Source organism: Vulpes vulpes, unplaced genomic scaffold, assembly GCF_048418805.1.
Source record: "Vulpes vulpes isolate BD-2025 unplaced genomic scaffold, VulVul3 u000000630, whole genome shotgun sequence".
Taxonomy (NCBI): Eukaryota; Metazoa; Chordata; class Mammalia; order Carnivora; family Canidae; genus Vulpes; species Vulpes vulpes.
In genome coordinates, this window is record NW_027325744.1 from 436051 (window position 1) to 462240 (window position 26190).

A 26190-nucleotide genomic window follows, 5' to 3' on the forward strand; every position below is an offset into this window, starting at 1 on the left:
AGTAATATTGCTTGTGTGGAATCAGATTTTCCGTAACACACGCACACACACAAACACACACAAATATACCAAAATGTATTAAAAAGGTAGTGACAACATAGAGAGGAGTAGATGCTGCAGATCTTTGCTAGTCTTGTTTCCTAACATTTTCCATTGTAAAGAGTTCACAGCTTCCAGTGGCATAGATAATACAGGTCAGGGACCAGATAGATTTCAGACAAAATTTTAATAGCTCATATATATTAAACATTTTATACAACATGGCATAGTACTTAATACATAATAACCGCTCAACAATAATCTTCTAAACTTTATTTCAATGTGGCAAGTACTGCAGTATAATACATCCTCTACTATGGAATTTCCACAGACTGAGGATGTTGTTATGGTAAGGTTCCAGTGTATAAATTATGTGAAAATACTGGGCAAAAGGGAAGGAAATATTTTGCCAGCTGATAATATAATGTTGCAAAACTTCTATTCAAGGAGATTTTTAAAAATCTGAGTTTACTATTGTATATTTCACAGTTGAAAATAAGCTCTGGCCCATGAGATTTTACCTACACATTGGGGACAACATCTTGTTAAAACAAGATTGTGAAGTTTATAAGAAAGTAGTAAAGTCTGCCTTTCGATATAGACTTACATTTTTGTTCTTCCTGTTTCTTTTGGAATCTGCATTTTTCTGTGAATGATGAGTATTTCTTGGTCACCAAATCCTCTCTTAGTCTACATTCATTTGGTAGTACACTGGAAAGCTGAAGAAAAGTGATTAAAGACCAGGAATGTCAATGTTTTTGGCATGGAAATGGATCATATTTGACTTTTTCAAATATATGCTCTTGAAAATTGGCCATTCGTATGTACAGACGTTTAAATTTCTAAATATAATAAGCTGTGTAAAAGGAGATATGATTTGAGGAAATGAGTATAGTAATGGTCATTACGGGAAGCACCAGTGCAAAATTACCAGTTCAAGAACACTTTATGGAACATAATGAATTGTCATAGTTGTTTTTAGAGTTAGAAAGATTCTTTGACTAAATGTTAGAACATCTTTGTTTAACAGCATTCATTCTAAGAAAGACATACAAATACACTGATATAGTGTCACTGATCTCTCTTATTTACAAATCATTTAAATTACAAAGAACAAACATTCCCTTCAAAAAATCTGAATATACCCTTCCTTAGCTTGAACTTTAATTGAACTTGATAAAAGTAATTTGATTTTCAGGGTTGTTCCTATCATATCTTAATGAATTAAAGAAATATAGCAAAGATTCCTTGTGTGTATGTTTTTTGTAATAATGAAAAAAATCACAGTTACACATTACCTATAAAGAAAAAGAAGGAATATGATGTAGGTTGAATTGACTTATATACTACATCATTTAATTCCTACAAGTCTTTTGTTTTGTTTTATTTAAAAATTTTTTTAAATTCCTACAACAGTCTTTTGAAAGAGGAATTACAATCTTCACTTTAGATGTAAAGTACCAGTGCAATACTATCTTATATAGAATAAAGTTACAGTTGTTTATAATGAATTGAAGATTATTGTTTCACTGTGTTTAACATTTTCTGGATGATGCTGTTTTTAAAGAAAAGTAGTGTAAATGTAAAAATTCAATGTATTGGTGGGATCAATAATTGTGATCACATTCAACATTTATAAATTCATTTTCTCTCTAAATTGAAAAGAACTGGAATTTTTTTTAAAGAGTTATTTATTGGGCAGCCCGGGTGGCTCAGCGGTTTAGCGCCGCCTTCAGCCCAGGTCGTGATCCTGGAGACCCGGGATCAAGTCCCACGTAGGGCGCCCTGCATGGAGCCTGCTTCTCCCTCTGCCTGTGTCTCTGCCTCTCTCTCTCTCAATCCTCTCTGTGTGTTCTCATGAATAAATAAATAAGATCTTTTAAAAAAAGAGCTACTTATTGATTTATTTATTCATGATGGACATAGAGAGAGAGAGAGAGAGGCAGAGACACAGGCAGAGGGAGAAGCAGGCTCCATGCCGGAAGCCCGACGGGGGACTCGATCCCGGGACTCCAGGATCACACCCTGGGCCAAAAGCAGGCGCTAAACCGCTGAGCCACCCAGGGATCCCCAAAAGGACTGCAATTAAAGAAGAGACCAGAATTATTTATATCATTAACTTTATTTTTTCAGTGTTCAGAATAAAAGTCAATATCAACATGTGTAATAACAACAGTCTTTTCCAAAAAGTCTATCTCTCACAATTATTTTTAATAAACGCAAAGATAATAGGAAAGAAGTGTTATCTAGTTATCTAATTATAGATATCTATGTTATCTAGTTTTGTGAAAACACATAATACTGAGAATGTCAGAATTTTTTGTTTAGGAACATGATCTCTTTAAGAGTGTGATGAAAATAATAGATCATCTTCTCAGAAGAAGAACTACATATGCATACACACTAATCCTCCAATCCTCAAATCAATTAAAATCCCTTTTATGTATGCAGTAGTATGAAATATAGAACCCACAGATTTATGATGACCCAAGATCCTACAATTATTTACTCCCTGCAATGTTCATGCTTACCCCCAAGGATTTCAAACCCCAATTACCCTCCACTGTTTGTTTTCCCTAGCATTTTCACCATCTGACGACACATGATGTAATTTACTCATGCATTGAGTGTCCATTGCCTGTTCCACTTTCCAGAATGCAGCTTCCACCAGGGCAATGACCTTTGTCTATTATGGTCAACAGTTCACCTAGAACAGTTTCTGACACAAAACAGTCCCTCATTATTTCCTGAACCAATAAATAGATTTATAGTGACTGTATATGTCGTATTAAGAATATAAGCCTCAAATTTGAATTCAAGAACCTTTTATTGAATTGTTGATCTGCATATCCCTAACTTCATCCTTTTAAAAGTAATAGACCATGCATGTTGTTGTAGTGTTTTTAGGATGAAATAACAAATATATAATCTTATAATAACCATCTATCACTTATATGACTGCACAGATTGTTCCCTGAATTAGCCATAGAATGTGGAGGCCAAAGCCACCACTTCTTATAGGATTATCAAATGTCCATATTAAGTGTCAGTTTTGATTGAAAGTTTCTTTAAGGGTAAGTTGATAGTTTACAATGTCTTAATGACCAGAAAAATTTTATCAAAAATAATGGTAATTCAAATATTATTATAGCAAGTAAATTATTAAATTCGGAATTACACCCATACTGACACCCCCACACACACACACAATTAGACATTTTTCCCCAGTGTATTTACCTCGGATGATATCTGAGGTACCTCAGATGATGTTTCTTTGATTTGTTGATTGGTTTTCATTATTTTATTTTGTTTTCCAGCATTGTGTCCTTACTCTCATATTTTTGGGCCATTCTTCAAATAGAATATCCAGGTTTCATTACCAATGGTAAGATGAAACCATGAACTTAAAAAGTCACCTTAATAACCAAATGTATCATAAAATGTACAAGTAGAAAAAAAGTCTATGGCATCGCTAGCCAATATATCTTTATCACAGCTACTACTGAGAAGACAGACTGATAAAATGTGGGAAGATAATTTAGATTTTGTGAGGAAGGAAAACATGTTCTTACACTTAGGGACTATTCATTACATTTTAGTACAAAGGAAATTTTTTATATAGCTGAGTTATCAGCCAGTGAATGAAAACAGAAGGATGAACAGTTCTATATAATTGTTGTAGAATACTCGCCAAGTCTTGTGAGATTCAGCCTGAGGATAAGTGGGGAAGAAAGAATAAAGGGAGCTCATCAAACAGTTGATACTCTTTGTAGGGAGGGCCTCTTGGTTGTTGGATAGGAGGAAGCAGGCAGATGTCAAAACTATGTTCATAGCTCCTTCCTCTACAATGACACAGGTTCTGTTAGATACTTCTCACACTGAAATAAACGACTCTGTTCACACACCCGTGTGCAAGATTAGAATATTTATTCTCCGTGATATGACTACTCCTTAAAACCCAGGCCGTCTGGCAAACTATGCGTGAATGAATGGATGAATGAATGAGATCTATGAGTCACCTGCCACAGAGAATGAGAGTTTATTGTGTTTGTCTAGATAAAGAACATACTGGGGTGTAAGTTTTGTTGTTGTTGTTGTTCTTTTACCTAAACTTGTCAATTATACTCCTTCTTACCATTATTCAGTTTTATCCTAAATTTCATTATTATCTTCTTAAATAATTTGTGCTATAAACCAGCAAGTCCCCTTGTTCCTGTGTTTTCTCGTACTGCTGTGATACCATTTTTTTTTTGTTGGATTAGTCTGTATGTCACACACATAAGAACACAGCAATTGAGATATTAACAATGTTAAACAATTTTATTAATAGAATATATCTCTCCATTTCTTCAGGTCTTCTTTAATATCCCTTCATTGGGTTTCACAATTTGCTACATAAAATCTGTAAATATTCTGCACTTAACAACTATATATTTTGTAGCATTTTCTTTCTTGTGAATGGTAGCATATATTTGGCTATATTTTCTAACTTATTGCTATGTAGAGAAATGTGCTGATTTTACAGAAGGTCTGAAATGCTGATAATAATAACTGGAACTTCAGAAATATGGATTAAAACAGAGAAAAACAAAGAGAAAAATAGTAAACTAGATAATGAATTTGATGAAATCAATCAGAATGAAGTGCAGAGAAATAAAGATAAGAATAGAAGAAGAAGAGAGGTGCCTGGGTGGCTCAGTCAGTTAAGTGTCTGCCTTCAGCTCAGGTCATGATCAGCCCTTCCTTGGGCTCCATGCTCAGAGGAGAGCCTGCTTCTCGCTCTTCTCCCCATTTATGCTCTCTGTTGCTATCTCTCTCTCAAATGAATAAATAAAATCTTTTTAAAAAAGAGGGAGAGAGAATATAAGAAGAAGAGATTGAGATAACTGAAGGAGAAAGTGAGGAGACCCAGTCTATAGTAACAAGTTCTAGAAGGGGATACCGTAGATATTGGAGGGAGAACTGTATCAAAACTTGGCCCAGGAAAGCTCAGGACTGTTCTGGTGGCCTTGGAGAAGCCCACTAGGGCATGATGCATCATGGTTAATGACATGGACTTTAGGTTTAAATTAGTATCAGTTAAAGTCACAGCTCCAACATTTACGAAAAGTGTGAGTGCCCTTGTATATGGGCATCACGTGAGCTCCTACTTTATCATATTGTCAGTGAGACAATACAAGGGCACTGTTCAGTATTGTACCTGACACATAACACCCAGAGAATGTTACCTCTTATAGGATTCTAAAAGTGTAATGCTACTCACATTAATAGAATAAACTGATGAATGATAAATCAATGTATTAATATATTGTATAGAATTATTTAATTATTAATGTATTAATAATAATGTAATGATTTATATATTGCTATATTATATTAATATTAATTATATGGAGGTGTAGAGGTGCTAAATAATATCTTTAAGACCTAGCTATCATGGAATTAAATACATTGTTCCTTAGAGATGAAAACACTTGTCATGCATATCTAGTGCTGCTATCATTCCAATAGTAGTATAATTTTATTCTCATTTTTCAGCTCAAAAGATTCCAGTTTGGCGGGATTAGGAACTAAGAATTGTGGGGAGCTAAATTTTGGGCTAGGGGGCACTTTAGATAAAAAAAAATACTAAAGCTTGGATCATTTGTCAAAATGACACACCTGAGTAGTGATGAAGCCAGGATTCAAACCCATGGTGCACCCCTGTGCAAATTTCTGTCTAATAAGCCACTATGAGACACACCGAGTCATTGAAATGCAGAGTAAGTGATAGGGGAAGCATTCACATTATGTTTACCAATAATGCAGGGAAGGAAGGAAGGAAGGAAGGAAGGAAGGAAGGAAGGAAGGAAGGAAGGAAGGAAGGAAGGAAATACTATGAATACATTTTAAATAGGATACAAATTTGTACAGAGCTTGTAACAAAAAAAAATAAAAGACTTCTTTTAATAGAAGTTTAAAAAGGTCTGGGAAGGAGTTAAACAAAAGATTTGTATTTACCTCTAAAAAAACTCCTTATTGCTTTCCATACTCTTCTACCATGAAAACTTTTACTTTTTAATAATTTTATTTAAAAATGACTTTTTAAAACAAAATATAGTCTCAAGAAAGGCAAGAAACCACATTTGGAGTTAGGAGTTTGAAGGGAAGCAGTAGTTTCTATTTATAATGAATTCAGAATATAAAAAAGTAGTAAAGGACAGGCTTCCACCTCCTCTCCTTCCTCTCCTCCCTCTCATATTGCCCTCACTCATTTTCCCTTTGATTTTTCCTACATTTATGGTAGTTCAGGGTGCATATTGCACAAGAGATCCAGTCTAACAGGATGAAGGAGGGCTTCAGTCCAGTGCTAAGATACCACTGCATCCACCAGAAGAAGAGAGAGCCGTTTCTTACTTGATAACCTTTCCACTCCTATTTTTGTATGTCTGTGCTGTGATCAAAGCACGGGCCTTAGTTGTGAGGCTCTTGATATTGAGGGCAGAGTGGGGGAGTTTGGGGGCATACGCCCGAACAGTCATCTGTTCACCTAAGCCAAGTGGAGCTGAAATCCTGCATATGTGCCAGAATGCCATTTTTTTCTTTCTCCTTTTCTCTGTTGCTTATCATACCCTGGACTATTCAGGACAATCAGCAATTGGACAGAATACTCAAGGAGGGGGATATTAAGCTCTACTTTTTTTTTTTAAGATTTTATTTATTTGAGAGAGAGAGAGAGATCACCAGCATGAGCAGGGGCAGGGGGAGGTCAGAGGAAGAGAGAAACAGACTCTCCCCGCTGAACAGGAGCCCAACTCAGGGCTCCATCCCAGGACCCCAGGATCATGATCTGAACCGAAGGCAGACACATAAACAACTGAGCCCCCAGGTGCCCCTGAGCTCCACTTTTGAAGGGAAGAGTATCAAATAATTTTTAGACACATTTTAAAATGAAAACTTTTTTTATATTGTTTGCATAAAAATGCCAAGAAGAATTACAGTGTTACGTATACAGAGATAATTTAACAAAGAATCTCACACTCTAGTTTTTGAATACAAGAGAACAACACTATAATTTGTACTGGTTATTACAGAAAAAAATGTATATATGCTAATTTTAAGACAAATTCTCAAATTTAGAATATCTTAACCAACTCTTCCAATTTATAATTTGAGTAAATATTGCTATGCTACATTCAGTATTTAACTCAAAAATATTTCTGTACTCAGAACTCTGTAGAATACCAGATTGTTATAGATTGTGAACAAATCTATATGAAAAAATACATCCCAGGGTTCCTTGGGTGGCTCAGTGTTTAGCGCCTGCCTTCAGCCCAGGGCATGAACCTGGAGTCCCAGGATCAAGTCCCATATTGGGCTTCCTGCATACAGCCTGCTTCTCCCTCTGCCTGTGTCTCTGCCTCTGTGTGTGTGTGTGTGTGTGTGTGTGTGTGTCTCATGAATAAATAAAATCTTTAAAAAGAAAGAAAAAGAAAAAATACATCCCAGACTAAGTTCAGGTATCATTACTATTGTAGCAAACCATATTCTATATTTAAATGGTTTCTAATTTGGTAAGCAAATATAGAAAACTTGGAGTGGATTTAATTCAAAAATGAATTATAAAGCAACAAAATACGCTTCTGTAAAATCTGATTTCTAAGGAAGTTAATTGAGATTTTCTTAGTAAAATCCTGAAGTTCTGAGTATATAATCATTTTCAGGAAAAATATCTTTAATCTTGATACATGGCTTTTGTGCACAAACTTTATATGAATAGGAGGGATGATGTAAAATATAAGATGATGGGATCCCTGGGTGGCTCAGCAGTTTAGTGCCTGCCTTTGGCCCAGGGCATGTTCGGGGAGTCCCAGGATCGAGTCCCACATCAGACTCCGGCGTGGAGCCTGCTTCTCCCTCTGCCTGTGTCTTTGCCTCTCTCTCTCTCTCTCTCTCCTTCTCTCTCTCTCTCTCTGTCTCTCATGAATGAATAAATAAAATCTTTAATAAAAAAATATATATAAGATGCTGACAGGGGTTCCTGAGTGACTCAATCGGTTAAGTGACCAGCTCTTGATTTCAGCTTGGGTCAGGGTCTCTGTCTCAGAGATCTTAACCAAGCCCTGCCTCTCTCCTCAGAGAGTCCGCTGGAAATTCCCTCTCTCTCTCTCTCTCTCTCTCTCTCTCTCCCCCCCCCACCCCCCTGCTCTGCGTGTCCTCCTGTTCATATGCACTCTCTCTGTCAAATAAATAAATCTTTCTTAAAAAAGAAAAAGATATAAGAATCAATAGATTAAAAATATTAGTTATGCTAACAAGGAAAATTAGAACAAGATTAAAATATAAAGATCAAAATTATTAGTTATGCTAACAAGGAAAATTAGAACAATCTTTTATCAACACTGCAAATTTAGTATTTGGCATATTTTTTTTAAAGATTTATTAATTTATTTATTCATGATAAATAGGCAGGCACTAAACTGCTGAGCCACCCATGATAGACATAGAGAGACAGAGAGAGAGAGAGAGAGAGAGAGAGAGAGAGAGAGAGGCAGAGACACAGGAAGAGGGAGAAGCAGGATCCATGCCGGAAGCCTCACGCAGGACTCGATCCCAGGACCCCAGGATCGCGCCCTGGGCCAAAGGCAGGCACTAAACCACCGAGCCACCCAGGGATCCCCAGTATTTGGCACATTATATTCTATTTAACATTCTGAAATTTCCCTATTTTGCTGCCAATTTTTTCACATATCTCTTTATCTTCCGATCTATTCCTTTCCACATGCCTCTTCCTGTCCACTTTTACTACTGAACTGAAACTACTTTCTCCATTACCATCTATGACACATCATTCTATTTTCTATTTTTCACAGATCATTGATCTTTTCATTTTTCCTGTTTCTTGACTTTCTGTACTGTTGAATTTCTCTAGTTTTATAAGATTCTTTACACGTTAATTTTTGCACCTCTACAGTATTTTTGTTTTTCAGTAATTCTTTAAGGATGCACATTTCTGTAATTATCAGGTCAAACAATACAAAATATTGTTAACTCAGTACAATTAATATGCCATTATCAACTAGTGATAGCATTTATAGTTTTCTTTAAAGTTATGGTTTTTTTCATTTCTTACTCTAATAGGCTGGAAACCTGCAATGGGGGTGGTTACATGTGTTTGCCTTTGTCCACTTCTTTGCTTTTAACTATGATTTTGATTCTCCTCGTTTTCCTCCCCTCTCCATGTTAGAGTTACAGAGATGTTTAAGGGCCTATTTCCTCTCTCTTATTATTTCCCTTAGTTTCTCAGACACTGGGAGTTTCCCACCTACAGTTTCTTTGACACAAGCCAATGTATCTTCATTCCTGCTCATTACATCTTTCTCAGTCTCAAAGCCTTCTTTCTCTGACCCATCCAGTTTCTTCATCGTGGAATAGTCTTGCCAAAACAAGAGACCCCAATTTTATTAATGATAAAGTTTATATACTTACTTGTGTGATTTGTAAATAAAATCATACATATAATTTGTACTTCTGAAAGACATTTTAAATTGAGGGCAGATTGTCTTTTATATTTCTTTTTTTAAATAAATTTATTTTTTACTGGTGTTCAATTTACCAACATACAGAATAACACCCAGTGCTTATCCCGTCAAGTGTCCCCCTCAGTGCCCGTCACCCATTCACCCCCACCCCCCGCCCTCCTCCCCCTCCACCAACCCTAGTTCATTTCCCAGAGTTAGGAGTCTTTATGTTCTGTCTCCCTTTCTGATATTTCCCACACATTTCTTCTCCCTTCCCTTATATTCCCTTTCACTATTATTTATATTCCCCAAATGAATGAGAACATACACTGTTTGTCCTTCTCCGATTGACTTACTTCACTCAGCATAATACCCTCCAGTTCCATCCACGTTGAAGCAAATGGTGCGTATTTGTCGTTTCTTATGGCTGAGTAATATCCCATTGTATACATAAACCACATCTACTTTATCCATTCATCTTCCAATGGACACCGAGGCTCCTTCCACAGTTTGGCTATTGTGGACATTGCTGCTAGAAACATCAGGGTGCAGGTGTCCCGGCGTTTCATTGGATCTGAATCTTTGGGGTAAATCCCCAACAGTGCAATTGCTGGGTCGTAGGGCAGGTCTATTTTTAACTCTTTGAGGAACCTCCACACAGTTTTCCAGAGTGGCTGCACCAGTTCACATTCCCACCAACAGTGTAAGAGGGTTCCCCTTTGTCCGCATCCTCTCCAACATTTGTGGTTTCCTGCCTTGTTAATTTTCCCCATTCTCACTGGTGTGAGGTGGTATCTCATTGTGGTTTTGATTTGTATTTCCCTGATGGCAAGTGATGCAGAGCATTTTCTCATGTGTATGTTGGCCATGTCCATGTCTTCCTCTGAGATTTCTCTTCATGTCTTTTGCCCATTTCATGATTGGATTGTTTGTTTCTTTGGTGTTGAGTTTAATAAGTTCTTTATAGATTTTGGAAACTAGCCCTTTGAGCGGTCGTTTGCAAATATCTTCTCCCATTCTGTAGGTTGTCTTTTAGTTTTGTTGACTGTATCCTTTGCTGTGCAAAAGCTTCTTATCTTGATGAAGTCCCAATAGTTCATTTTTGCTTTTGTTTCTTTTGCCTTTGTGGATGTATCTTGCAAGAAGTTACTGTGGCCAAGTTCAAAAAGGGTGTTGCCTGTGTTCTCCTCTAGGATTTTGATGGAATCTTGTCTCACATTTAGATCTCTCATCCATTTTGAGTTTATCTTTGTGTATGGTGAAAGAGAGTGGTCTAGTTTCATTCTTCTGCATGCGGATGTCCAATTTTCCCAGCACCATTTATTGAAGAGACTGTCTTTCTTCCAATGGATAGTCTTTCCTCCTTTATCAAATATTAGTTGACCATAAAGTTCAGGGTCCACTTCTGGGTTCTCTATTCTGTTCCATTGATCTATGTGTCTGTTTTTGTGCCACTACCACACTGTCTTGATGACCACAGCTTTGTAGTACAACCTGAAATCTGGCATTGTGATGCCCCCAGCTATGGTTTTCTTTTTTAAAATTCCCCTGGCTATTCGGGGTCTTTTCTGATTCCACACAAATCTTAAAATAATTTGTTCTAACTCTCTGAAGAAAGCCCATGGTATTTTGATAGGGATTGCCTTAAACGTGTAAATTACCCTGGGTAGCATTGACATTTTCACAATATTAATTCTGCCAATTCATGAGCATGGAATATTTTTCCATCTCTTTGTGTCTTCCTCAATTTCTTTCAGAAGTGTTCTATCGTTTTTAGGGTATAGATCCTTTACCTCTTTGATTAGGTTTATTCCTAGGTATCTTATGCTTTTGGGTGCAATTGTAAATGGGATTGACTCCTTAATTTCTCTTTCTTCAGTCTCATTGTTAGTGTATAGAAATGCCATTGATTTCTGGGCATTGATTTTGTATCCTGCCATGCTACCAAATTGCTGTATGAGTTCTAGCAATCTTGGGGTGGAGGCTTTTGGGTTTTCTAGGTAGAGTATCATGTCATTGGTGAAGAGGGAGAGTTTGACTTCTTCTTTGCCAATTTGAATGCCTTTAATGTCTTTTTGTTGTCTGATTGCTGAGGCGAGGACTTCCAATACTATGTTGAATAGCAGTGGTGAGAGTGGACATCCCTGTCTTGTTCCTGATCTTAGGGGAAAGGCTCCCAGTGCTTCCCCATTGAGAATGATATTTGCTGTGGGCTTTTCGTAGAGGCTTTTCAGATGTCGAGGTTAGTTCCCTCTATCCCTACACTCTGAAGAGTTTTGATCAGGAATGGATGCTGTATTTTGTCAAATGCTTTCTCTGCATCTAATAAGAGGATCATATGGTTCTTGGTTTTTCTCTTGCTGATATGATGAATCACATTGATTGTTTTACAAGTGTTGAACCAGCCTTGTGTCCCGGGGATAAATCCTACTTGGTCATGGTGAATAATTTTCTTAATGTGTTGTTGGATCCTATTGGCTAGTATCTTGTTGAGAATTTTTGCATCCATGTTCATCAGGGATATTGGTCTGTAATTCTCCTTTTTGGTGGGGTCTTTGTCTGGTTTTGGAATTAAGCTGATGCTGGCCTCATAGAACGAATTTGGAAGTACTCCATCTCTTTCAATCTTTCCAAACAGCTTTAGTAGAATAGGTATGATTTCTTCTTTAAACGTTTGATAGAATTCCCCTGGGAAGCCATCTGGCCCTGGACTCTTGTGTCTTGGGCGGTTTTTGATGACTGCTTCAATTTCCTCCCTGGTTATTGGCCTGTTCAGGTTTTCTATTTCTTCCTGTTCCAGTTTTGGTAGTTTGTGGCTTTCTAGGAATGCGTCCATTTCTTCTAGATTGCCTAATTGATTGGCGTACAGCTGTTCATAATATGTTTTTAAAATCGTTTGTATTTCCTTGATGTTGGTAGTGATCTCTCCTTTCTCATTCATGATTGTATTAATTTGAGTCTTCTCTCTCTTCTTTTTAATAAGGCTGGCTAATGGTTTATCTATCTTATTAATTCTTTCAAAGAACCAACTCCTGGTTCTGTTGATCTGTTCCACAGTTCTTCTGGTCTCGATTTCATTTAGTTCTGCTCGAATTTTAATTAACTCTCTTCTTCTGCTGGGCGTAGGGTCCATTTGCTGTTTTTTCTCTAGCTCCTTTATGTGCAAGGTTCGCTTCTGTATTTGAGTTCTTTCCAGTTTTTGAATGGATGCTTGTATTGCAATGTATTTCCCCCTCAGGACTGCTTTTGCTGCATCCCAAAGATTTTGAACGGTTGTATCTTTATTGTCATTAGTTTCCATGAATATTTTTAATTCTTCCTTAATTTCCTGGTTGACCCTTTCATCTTTTAGCAGGATGGTCCTTAACCTCCACGTGTTTGAGGTCCTTCCAAACTTCTTGTTGTGATTTAGTTCTAATTTCAAGGCATTATGGTCTGAGAATATGCAGGGGACGATCCCAGTCTTTTGGTATCGGTTCAGACCCGATTTGTGACCCAGTATGTGGCCTATTCTGGAGAAAGTTCCTTGTGCACTTGAGAAGAATGTGTATTCAGTTGAGTTTGGATGTAAAGTTCTGTAGATATGTGTGAAATCCATCTGGTCCAGGGTATCATTTAAAGCTCTCATTTCTTTGGAGATGTTGTGCTTAGAAGACCTATCGAGGGTAGAAAGAGCTAGATTGAAGTCACCAAGTATAAGTGTATTATTATCTAAGTATTTCTTCACTTTGGTTATTAATCGGTTTAAATATTTGGCAGCTCCCACATTCGGGGCATATATGTTGAGGATTGTTAAGTCCTCTTGTTGGATAGATCCTTTGAGTATGATATAGTGTCCCTCTTCATCTCTCACTACAGTCTTCGGGGTAAATTTTAGTTTATCTGATATAAGGATGGCTACCCCTGCTTTCCTTTGAGGACCATTTGAATGGTAAATGGTTCTCCAACCTTTTATTTTCAGGTTGTAGGTGTCCTTCTGTCTAAAATGAGTCTCTTGTAGACAGCAAATAGATGGGTCCTACTTTTTTATCCAGTCTGAAACCGTGCGCCTTTTGATGGGGTCATTAAGCCCGTTCACGTTCAGAGTTACTATTGACAGATATGAGTTTAGTGTCATCATGATATCTATTCAGTCCTTGTTTCTGTGGATTGTTCCACTGGACTTCTTCTTAAAGGGGAATTTTAAGAGTCCCCCTTAAAATTTCTTGCAGAGCTGGTTTGGAGGTCACATATTCTTTCAGTTCCTGCCTGTCTTGGAAGCTCTTTATCTCTCCTTCCATTTTGAATGAGAGCCTTGCTGGATAAAGTATTCTTGGTTGCATGTTCTTCTCATTTAGGACCCTGAATATATCCTGCCAGCCCTTTCTGGCCTGCCAGGTCTCTGTGGAGAGGTCTGCTGTTACCCTCATACTCCTCCCCATAAAAGTCAGGGATTTTTTGTCTCTTGCTGCTTTAAGGATCTTCTCTTTATCTTTGTAATTTGCAAGCTTCACTATTAAATGTCGAGGTGTTGAACGGTTTTTATTGATTTTAGGGGGGGATCTCTCTATTTCCTGGATCTGAATGCCTGTTTCCCTACCCAGATTAGGAAAGTTTTCAGCTAGGATTTGTTCAAATACATATTCTGGCCCTCTGGCCCTTTCAGTGCCCTCGGGAACCCCAATTAAACGTAGGTTTTTCTTCCTCAGGCTGTCGTTTATTTCCCTTAATCTGTCTTCATGGTCTTTTAATTGTCTCTTTTTTCCTCAGTTTCCCTCTTTGCCATCAACTTGTCTTCTATGTCACTCACTCGTTCTTCCACCTCGTTAAGCCTCGTCGTTAGGACTTCTAGCTTGGATTGCATCTCATTCAATTGATTTTTAATTTCTGCCTGATTGGATCTAAAGTCTGCAGTCATGAAGTCTCTTGAGTCCTTTATGCTTTTTTCTAGAGCCACCAGTAGCTGTATAATAGTGCTTCTGAATTGGCTTTCTGACATTGAATTGTAATCCAGATTTTGTAACTCTGTGGGAGAGAGAACTGTTTCTGATTCTTTCTTTTGAGGTGAGGTTTTCCTTCTAGTCATTTTGCCCAGTGCAGAGTGGCCAAAAACAAGTTGTATTGGGAAAAGGAGAAAAAGAGAGAGAGAGAAGGAAAGAAAAGAGAAAAAGAAAGAAGAAAAAAAGGAAAAAAGAGAAGAAAAAGAGAAAGAAAAAGAAAGGTGGAAAAAAAGGGGGGGTGGGGGAAGCAATCAGAAATCAGAAAGAAAAAAAAAAACAAACTCGGGGGAGTATCTTCTGATTCTGTACACTTTAAGTCCCTTGACTTCCCCTGGAACTGGTCCGTGTTGCTGGTCTTCTGGGGGAGGGGCCTGCTGTGCTGATTCTCAAGTGTTAGCACTTGGGGGAGCTGCTCTGCCCCCCGCCTGGTGCAGGGCTCAGTGGGGGCTGTTTACCCCGTGAGGCCCCAGGAGGAACAGCCACAGTGGGGCGGCAGCTCTGGGAACCGGGATTCAGCCCCCGCAGTAGCTCCGGGGCTCTCCGTCTGCAGGGCCTGGAGGCTCCGGGGCGGGGCCGCTGATCTGCTCAGCTCTGGGCAGGAGCGTCCTTGCTGTCCTGGGCCCTCTGGGTCTCTGCCTGTCCCGGGGGAGGCCGGATCCTGGGCTGTGTCCCGGCGCCCTGTGCTCCGGGGCCTGCGCTGTTGGATTCGCTCCCGCCCCGCAGCCCCCTCCGCGGAGCCGCCGCCCGAGCCCCTCCGAGCTGCTCCGGGTCCCGCTGTGCGAGCTGCCGTCTTAGGGAGCTCGGGGCACTCTCCCGGGGCGCAGGTGCCTGTTAGTGTCCCAGGGAGCCCGAGGGCATCCCCGCCCTCCTGGGTCCTGCTCTAACTCCCTGCGAGCCCCTTTCCGCCCGGGAAGGTTGGTGCAGCTCCTGCTCCTCCAGGACGGGGCTCTCCTGCCCAGCTCCTCGCGGGGCCCCTCCCCCTTGGAGGCCTTTTGCTTCTTTATTTCTTTTTCCCCCCGGTCTTCCTACCTTGATAGAAGCGCGAACTCTTCTCACTGTAGCGTTTCAGCTGGTCTCTCTTTAAATCTCAGGCCGAATTCGTCGATTTTCAGGATGATTTGAAGGTTATCTAGGTAATTTGGTGGGGACAGGTGATTTGGGGACCCTACTCTTCCGCCTTCTTGCCCCTCCCCTCCATCAGTTACAATTTTGAAATGAACATTCAGCAACATAAAGATCAAAATTTGACTTTAACTCTTAATGTACTATGATAATTTATTTCCAGCATATATTAAGTGAAGCCTGCAAAATAAATAATCTACAGAATCATTAAAAAAAACTCAGAATTTAGTCTTAGCATTCAAATAAAATTAATAAAATGTACTTAGTTGTCTCCAAAATATCACGTTTCATAAATTGCATAAACACATAACAGCCATGATAAATATAGTCTAAAGGATTAACTACAGAATATTATGTACTACATTGAGATTTTATTTGCCTTGAGATTTATGTATAGACATGTATATGTATAAAGTTTTCCATGACACGGAAGTTCATCGCATACCTGTTTGGTGCTTGATAGGAATAATAGTGTAAAAATCAGTATTAAGTCTTCCTTAAGATTCGGAGTCAATTATGCAAATGTGTATATGCTTGCCACAGACTGTTTTGTTCTATTGTGCATGGTTTGAATTGCATGTGAAGAAGTATTCATCTTGATTTAAATACCTTCAACTGTCTCCAGAATAGTTGAAATACTTAAGAAACGTAATGAGACATAATTGGATAATCACTTAAAATGGAAAGTTCGATAATTTCATATTCACGTACCCAATTTTGACCATTTAAAAAAAAAATCTCTGGGTCCATAATACAAGCCATCATTAACTTTGGAGTAACTCCTAAGCAATGAAAGTATGAAAGAAACCATATATATAATAGGTTGTTTTTAATAATTAGCAATCATTTAAAAATCTTTATAATAGTGAAAAATCTGATGAGAAAAATATAGGGCTTATTGGTTAAAATCCTTAAGGCTAAAAATTGTATTTTATTTACTTTCATATATTTGGAGAGTGTGGTGTTTGTATCTGTTTTTTTTTTTAAAAAAAGAGCTTTTTTTTTCTTCTTTTAGATCTGCTTGTCTATTTTAGATAGCCAAAGATGATGAAATATGGAGTGTGTGCTAATTAAAAGCTAATTAGGTGATTTTTACTTTTACTAAGTTACTGATCTATGTGGGGTAATTAGAGCAGGGGGAGCAGTGGTGAAACCAGAAAGGTATCTTGATGATTGGTACAAAGACTGTATGTAGCATTGATAGGTTTGATCCTCCACTAGCCATTTCAAATAGTTAAATAACAAGTTTATTAATGTTTACCTGTGAAATACAGCATGGTTTACACAAATACTTCAGGATTTGATTTATGAAGCCATCCCTGAAGGTAAATGATAGTTAAAGGGAACAATGCGGTAGAGACATATCACAGATACAAGTAATTGATGCCAGTTAAATACTGGCACTTGACTTGATTTTCACAGAGATTTCAGCGCTTGGGGGCAAAAGAGTTCAAAGACGTGTAATTAACATGCTACATGAAGGAAAGTGGTATAAACTAAAGAATTATACACATGTACATTGTTTTATTATGCATAGTCTGAACTCAAAATTAAAAGATTGAATAATACAATAAAATTATAATCTGAGAGCACGAACACCCTTTAAAAAGACCAAAAAGAGATAAAGTCTGAAAAAATATATAACAAAAAAATCTTTGGTACATAAATGAAGAATGAACTTCAGGATAAAATGATTGGACACACGAAATAGTCTATTTTTTCTTTTATTTCTGTTGACCTATTCAATGGTATATTTATTTCACTAAACTCCTAAAGTAACGTTAGAGTTCCCCTATGAAAAACAGAAATATTTTCTAGTTCCTGGCACAACATCTGGCAGTAGCAGATACCCTGTAAATTTTTGCTATCTAGAAAAACAATTGTATATGAGCTAGACAGATTACTGGGTTTCTTTTGCTAAATCAAACATTTGTTTCTCAAACACATTCCTTTTCCAACCATCTCTCTCTCCATCCTTTCTTTTCTCTCTCTTTCCTTCTTTCCATTAACAAATTTAGGAAGAATTCACTCTGTGCTGAGAAAATGTCTAACTTATCTCACAATGGCAGAGCTGACAAAGTTTTTATCTTACTTATTTCACAGTTTAATGGGGGAAAAAGAATTAAACGTGCAAAATAAATCTCACCTTTGATAAATGTCATGAAGGAAAATATTCTCAAATGTAGAATAATGAATACAGAAATTGATAATTAATAACTTTACTCATGAAAGTAAACTCATGAAAGATGAGCTCACTACATGAAGAAATGGAGATAGAAAGACAGTATAATGGGACTTCTAGATTCTGAATTAAGGAGGAGCTTGGAATGTCCAAAGAAATAAAAGAATGTTAGTGTAGCAGGAGCATAGTACGTAAAAAGGAGAGGGGCTTGAAATGAAGTAAGCTTTGTAGTCCATAACAAGTGTATTGGATTTCATTGTAAATGCCATTGGAAGCCACTGGATGCTTTTAAGCAAAAGTGTGTGGTAATTGCATTTATGTTTTAAGATAAGTGCTTTATGGAGAATGAATTAGTGGGAAGTAAGACTAGAAGTGGAAAGAGCATTTAGGAGGAGACACTTGAAGATTTCCAAGAGAGAAAGATATGATGTCCTAGACCAGGATGGGACCACTGACATGGATTTGCAATCTATTGGAGGCAGAATCAAAAGGACTTAATAACTGATTGAATGTAGAGGGTGAGAGAAAAAGAGACAACAAACATGAGTCCTAGATTAGAGCAATTGATTATATAGCAAAAACATTCACAACTGAGTTGGTCAAGATGAAATTGGGAGACAGGCGCTAGTAAAAGAATCAATAACTCAGGATGCGTGGGTGGCTCAGTAGTTGAATAAATAAATAAATAAATAAATCTTTTAAAAAACATTTTATTTATTTATTTATGAAAAACAGAGAGAGAGAGAGGCAGAGACACAGGCAGAGGGAGAAGCAGGTTCCATGCCGGGCGCCCGACGCGGGACTCGATCCCGGGACTCCAGGATCGCGCCCTGGCCAAAGGCAGGTGCCAAACCGCTGATCCACCCAGGGATCCCCTAAATAAAATATTTTTTAAAAAAGAATCAATAACTGCTTTTGGGATTGAGAATGTATTGTTTTACTTTCTTCTACTCAGAGTATGGATTTGGAGTTATTACTTTAGATAAAAACCAAATTAGAAGTGGGGAAGAAAGATTAAATACTAGACATTCCAGGGATTCATTCAAGCCAATGATCTAGCAACCCAATTGTAGCTAATTGTTCTAGGTTGATATGTGTAAATATATGTATGAATTGACACTGCAAAGACATATGGTAACCATTGAGACCTCTGCATTCTACGGGGTTGAGATTAAATCTATTTTTATACAACAGACTTCAACAGTATTTGGGATTATAAAATGAGTCTACAGTGTGATCAGGGCAGTGACAAATGGAAAGGAGTAGCAATGGCTGGTATTCTTAAATAAACAATTGGGGAAAAATAGGAAAAGTTTATTTTATTGAGCAAAGAATTTCTAACCTTCACATGACCTTTCGCAGTTGAACATAAGCACAAGTAAGAACAATATAGAAGGAGGAATTTACTAGAATAAGTGAAAATTGAAAGAGCTCTATAAACTTCTGTCATTACCATCATCGTCTCTAGAAAACCACATCTCAAAACGAGAGAATCTGATAGAAGAGAAATGAAAATGGACCATTTTTCCTCATTAACTTGCAAGGAAGTTTCTATACATTTGTATCTTCCTTTTTTGGCAAGGTTGAAAACATCGGCAATCAAAAATTTCCTGTCATTCCTCAAATCTGTTTGTGAAGGTGGGACAGCTGATTGCCTTGCAGTTGTGTTTGTAGCATGTCGTCCCTGATGCCTCATTTCATTTATTTAATAGCATAATTATATCATAACTTATATCTATCTGCACTATCATAAACTGACGTGTATTCTCACACATTCTATCTGAAATTTTGCCCATAAGAATTGTTTGCATTTACTTCAGACCATCCCACTCCATTTTTGTCCAGCATATCCCTAGTTATAATCTTGAGAACAGCATATCAGATTAGTCATGATTAATAAATACAGAAAAACTTGGAATTTAATCAAATGGCTTCTCATTCAAAGATCTCCTTTTTTTTTACCCATAATAACCATAATTTATGTCTGCAACAGAAGAATATGGTAATATTAAAACCCTAATTATCTCAGAATTCATTATACGCATATGATACCCTACTTGCAATCGTGTGAACGCTATACACATTGAATAAAAACCATACTTCAGATTTTGAATTTGAATCTTTCCCCAGGCTGATAGTATGTAGCACAGTCCTCTCCCCCAATGCCAGGGAGTAGCAGTGAGCCACAGCTCCTGGCCCGTAATGCCATCACAAGAGTAAACAACTGACACACTGACAACCATTCTTATGCCGCATGGCCAATCTCTTTCACTTTCAGTACAGTATTCAATAAATTACATGAGACAATCAACATTATTAAAGGATTTTATCCAACTATAGACTAACGTAAGTGGTCTGGGCACATTTAAGTTGGGCTAAAACTAAGCTATAGTGGTCAGTAGGTTAGGTGTACAAGTGCGTTTCAACTTATGACATTTTTAATTTATGATGGGTTAATCAGGATATAACCCCATCATAAATCAAGGAAGTCTGTCTCGAAATTTTGATTTCAGAGTCAAATAAATAAGCTAAGCATGCTTATTTGAAATGTATTGTTACTTGTTATAATCATTCACTGATTAGTGAGTTTATTTCAATGTATAATTATTACAAAATTCAAATATACTATATTTAATAGAATGCATTCCAGAATATGAATTCATTTCAACTACGTCATCTTATTCCAATCTGGTGGGCTACAAAGAAAGATAATGTCATTATGAATACCTTGTTATCTCAAAATAAACTTAAGAGTAAGAGGTGCTTTATTTCTTTTGCTGTATTCAAAGAGGTCAATCTATTTTTAAGTTAAATCAATAAGTCTCCATTGTGTGCTTAGAGTAAGACCACGAGCATTTAGCTCATAAGTAAAGTGTTAAAAGAAACCACAATGTTATCATTAAGAATTTGACTTAGAAATTCTTCTGGTTTCCTAACATTCTTGCTAAGTACTCTGGAACGGACAATAATCTGCACTATTGTAAAATGAATGGAACAAGTTGGAGGATGGTGAAAGTCTGAGGAGACTGAGGAAAACCTATTATTATTCCAAAATATATAGCAACTTTAAAAGATACGGTAATTATTATTCTGTTGATACTTCTATTGTGCTGGATATTTATACTTATAGGAGATAATTGTGTGTGTGTGTGTGTGTGTTTGTGAGAGAGAGAGAAAGGGGGGGGAGAGAAATTACGAATGCTCTAAATATTTTGAAGCAGCATAAATGAGATCCACCTTCCCGTTACCCTTTCTGCCAACTTGAAAACGCCATTTCATAATATCTGAATCAATGAAGAAATCACAAGCTAGGAGCATCTATAATTTAGGGGCAATGCTAATTTTCTTTTTTGAGTGTAGATCTTTAAAATGAGCTTTTTTGCCCCTGCTCTAAAATCTGTAAAATGCATTTACCTAAGGTAGACTATCCCTGAAAGTATTATATGAAAATTTTTAGCTAAGGGGGGCTTTTTATTTTGATAAGTCTCTGAAGCCAAGAAGTTGAGTTTCCTCTGTTATAAGTGATAACATTTATAATCAACTAATACCTAATTCAAACAAAAATCTTTGTGAAGTTTGTTTCTAACCTGAAGAGGTTCTAACGTGTCTCTCTTTTTTTTTTTAATTTTTATTTATTTATGATAGTCACACAGAGACAGAGAGAGAGGCAGAGACACAAGCAGGCTCCATGCACCGGGAGCCCGACGTGGGACTCAATCCCCAGTCTCCAGGATCGCGCGCTGGGCCAAAGGCAGGCGCTAAACCGCTGCGCCACCCAGGGATCCCTCTAATCTGTCTCTTATTAATAGCATTGGGTTCCTGTGTTCATAGGATCTGTATGACTACCCAGATAGAAGTCTGTGATAGAGATGGGTTTCCTACGGCATCATAATTTTACAGTAAGTCTGTAACAGAGTAAACATGTTTATCCTTGTGAATATTGATTTTTTTCACATCATAGATTATTTTCAAAATTGATAATTATAACAGCATGTTTTATTATATTTAAGTATGCGTTTATCTATTAACTGAATCATTAAAGTAAGATTCTTTACTTCAAATTATTCTAAAATAGAATTTTATTCATGAATTTTCATAGTTCCTTAAAGATATCATTAAGTAAGGAAGTCAATTATTCTTCTAATGTAAATTTCAAGCATGACAGGTAAAATGTTCTAGAAAAAGCTTGCCATGCAAAATTGTTTTGAATACTATGGCTAGAGCATTTGCCCACGCATGAAATAGAGATATAACTTCAATACTTTCAGGTCAAATCACAGCATCAGGAAAAGGTTGAATATAAATTAAGGATAAAATCCAATATATTTGGGTGGGACTACATTTTCTTCTTGAGAAATCATAGAAGGACACATTAATTATACTTGGTATGAAATTTCTCAAGTAAAACAGAAAATCCTGACTTTGCTAAGGACACACATAACCAAAGCACTGGCTTATTCTATGTTTTATTTTAAACTTTTGGAAATAATTTTGATTAAGGGATTAAATGGCATTGTGCCTATTCTGAAGGATATATGACAGAGAAAGGATTTTATGAGGGACCAGGCATGTAAGAATATTCATTCTTCAAAAAAACAAACAAAAAAAGCAAAACAAAACAAAACAAAACAAAACAAAGATTCATTCTTTAACATGTTCAATGCAGACTTCTTGAGGGTAAAGTGTGCACCACCCAGTGCCAGTCACTGGGCTACTGACCAAATAAGAGCTCATTTTGGAACTCCCCAATTAGTGAAAGGGAAGGACATGTGGATACGTAAATTAGCCTGACAACACTAAGATTTGTTGAGCATGCATGATGTACCAGGAAATGTGCTAAATCCTTTACAATGATTATTTATTTTAATCCTTATAGTATCCCCGAGAGAGGGACTGTTGCTTATTGCAGTAAAATTGAGATTAAGATATGAAACTCGCTCAAGGTTTCACAGCCAGAGAGGTGTACCAGAGATGATAGATCGTATTAGAAGGATATGAAACAAATGTTATAGGAGAGGCCAGGGTAATAATAAGTGCCTGTGGGAGTCAATGAAAGTGTCCTACCTCACAGATAGAAAATTTGAACTAGATCTTAAAGAGAGAATACGAGGTTTGCTAGTAGTGAAGGCAGATAAGGGGAATGTTTCCATCTAGTAAGATTTTCTAGAAGTATAGCCTTCTGGTCTTCATTTTATCATTTATAATATGTGATAGTGGAATAATCTGATTTCTAAGTTTTTTTGAGTTCTGGAATTTTAGGATGATGTTTTGTTTACTCTACATAAAAATAAAAGAGACTTCTGAGTAAATGCTGAAACATCTGAGACTTTTGACAATATATCACTGACCCTCCAGAAAGAAGAAAGATTTCTTTTATCCTGCACATGGATAAAACATCATCTGTTTTCTTCAAAGATAGCTAGTTACATGTGGAACTTCTCCTCCCTTAAAAGAGATGGGAGAAAGTACGATATGACATACGGGGGGACAGCCTAGCCAGTCTGTAGTAGCTGATAATTAGGGTTCTGTATTCCATAAACCCAACTGCTTCTGGTTAGGGCTCTCTTATCTTTTTTTCTAGTTACTTTAGGAAAACTTAATGTTTTAGACCTCAAAGGATTTCCTTTTGTTGTATGAGAAAAGCCAGGATATTCCTGGCCCCTAGAGAGGTGTTGCACAGTGCTGGGGGGTGACAGCCACTTAAACTCCCAGGAAAAGCCAATGGAGATGGGAAGATAGCAAAGGAAACACATACAAAATGGCCTTGATTGTACATAGTTTCTGAGAAGGGGAAACTGGACAGTCAAAATGTAATACTTCTTTTTTTCATAGTCAGCATCAGTGACTTTAACTGAAACAAAAATGATTTTAAAATATTGCTAGCCAAGTGTGTTTCACTCATTCATTTGAAGCCCTATGATCTTCCTAGAGAAAATAATCATGTAACTGAAGACACACACGATATTCTGATATAATTTTTAAAAGTTATCCTATGGAACTATACTCAACATACCCATGTGTTTTCATACACCAATAATTGAATTTGTGGTTTGAAATGACAAACCACATGTCATGCTGTCTTACTTCTACTATATGAAGCAGTTTATTTCATCTATAAAAAACAAGCAGTGAGAAATATTCAGGAAACTCTTTTACAAATTTAAAGAAATAAAAATATTTATTATATTGTCACATTGTCATTTAAATGCTCAAATTTTCAGAGAAGAGTGACAAAATTGTCTTCTTACCCATAAACCCTGTCCTTTATGATTTCTGTACTATATTACGATATTTTTCTTCTAAAATTAGGATATAGGAGGGAAAGAAAAGATGAATAAGCAATACATTTATTAGTATTTAGTAACATGTAATACAAGGAATCCAGAATGACGATCAAAAATCACAAAAGGAAGAGTCAGCCACAGGTTTCTGGTGAGTTATTCAAGTGAGTGCAGTGCTCCCACAATCATCTCCGTCCAGGTTGAACTGTTGCGTAGGGCAATTAATTCCATTTCCCACTTTTAGTTTTTCTTATGTTAAATTTAGAAGGCAGCCTGCCAGCTATGATTAAGATTTTCTCAGAAAATAGTTTCTAGAACCTAATACAAGACTGTTAAACCACTGCGTAAGCATAATGGTTTAGATCAGTTGTATGCAACTTCCATGTGCACATTTCCCAAAGCAAGCTTATGAAAGCACACATTTCCAGGTACCCATACCATCCAAGGTGTCTGATTTGGTAAGATCTAGAGTAAAACCTCGGAAGTGAAATTTTCATCAAGCGTCCCAAGAGGATTCTGACACAGATTTGTGTTTAGAATACCGTTTGGGAAATTGTTTTGGAGCAGAATGAAGAACAAAGTATATTTTTATATGTAAGCACAATGGGAAGGAAACAAGGAATTTAAAACGTGAAGGAGGAAAAGGGGACTCTCGTATTGTACATAGTTAAAAGTCTGTGATTCTCAGATAATCATAACTTTTCCATATGTTACCAGCATGATAGCCTCCAAAGCTTATGCTGTCTTCACTATACCAAATGAAGCTTAAGGAGTGAGTGAGACAGGGAAAAAAGAAATTATTTAAGCAATAGCTCAGGGAGAAGCTAACGAGTTTTTGTTAGCTTCCAAAAAGGCAAGTGCCCATAGTATGGTCAGGAATAAGAAACGGGGGGTGGGGGGGGCGAAAATAGACAAGAAAAAAGCAAAAGAATGTAATTGTTCGTGTGACCCATTGTGTGCATGTGTACACACACGTACCACAACATGCCACCTACCACAACATACCACTTACCACAGCACACTACAACCCTTCACCACCTGGAAGCTGATGGCTACAGTACAGTCATTATGTGCATTATGTCATGCTCCCAGAGGTTTTCCTAAATCCAGTGTTATGTACTTTCTCTTTAACACTTTGCACACATAATGCCAACAAATCCAGCTCCTTAGGAAGTGCTCACCTTGATATTCTGAATATTTTATACAAAAAATACTTTTATTTATTTTTTTAAGACACTTTTATTTTGACCAAAGTTTCCATTTATATTCACATGGTGAATTACATGTTGAGCTACTTAGCCAATGATCATGAGTCAATTATGGTTTATGGAAATTCACTTGGAATTGTCTATCTGAGAATTATGAAACTTTAAAAATTGTCACTTCCAATTGCCTGAATTTAGAATGGGGAAAACTGAGGCTTCTGCTGTTCTACTTCTCTTCTATTCTTCTTTTGAACTTGTAAACCTCTTCTTTGTAGAAATTTATTAACAAGTACCGTTATATAATGCTTTCTCCAATAAATGAGAAATACACACACATACACTCACACACACCTTTTCATTTCTATTATCCATGGCAAAATTTTATCTTGGGTAGTATACTTACTTCCTGGTATCCTCTTTCCCCACATCCTCCTCTCTGCACTCTTATCTAGTAGTAGGTGTTAGAATATTGCTACTTGATGATTAATATTTTCAATGAAAGAGATTAAAGTTGGAAATCTTGCAGAGCTTTTGTATTTATATTTCTATTCTGAGATTTTGGAAATAGACACAAATTCTCAAGTTTCATTTGAAAAACGTTTTAATCATGGAATAAAGACAAGTGTATCTGAGATTATGGTCTTACTATTCAGTAATAAGAATACTCTTAACTATCTGATGGATGAAAACTAGTATTCTAACTCAACATATTTATAGTACAGAGTTTTACTTATTTCTTTACTGATCGCTATGCCAAATCCTGAACTCTGTTCCAGTTGTTTTACTGTGTAATGACTCTTAACCTTTCTACTAATTGGACTGGCTCATATGCTTTTTAGCCTGTCTTCCCTCAGATCCTCATAGCACACTTTTGGAAGCCTG

The 26190-nt window shown here is 37.0% G+C and overlaps 1 protein-coding gene across 8 annotated transcripts in view; it reads left to right on the forward strand.

Moving 5' to 3' along the window:
* The window catches only part of LOC140596750 (piwi-like protein 1), a 98082-nt gene that overhangs the window by 21750 nt on the left and 50142 nt on the right, over window positions 1-26190 (forward strand). For 6 of the 8 annotated variants that reach the window (XM_072745243.1, XM_072745237.1, XM_072745241.1 and 3 more), the window contains exon 2: window positions 21468-21721. The gene's annotated coding sequence lies outside the window, so the exon portion shown is untranslated. Of the gene's footprint in view, window positions 1-20771; window positions 20901-21467; window positions 21722-26190 lie in introns of all 8 variants that reach the window. The other 2 variants (XM_072745240.1, XM_072745238.1) reach the window with 1 other exon arrangement.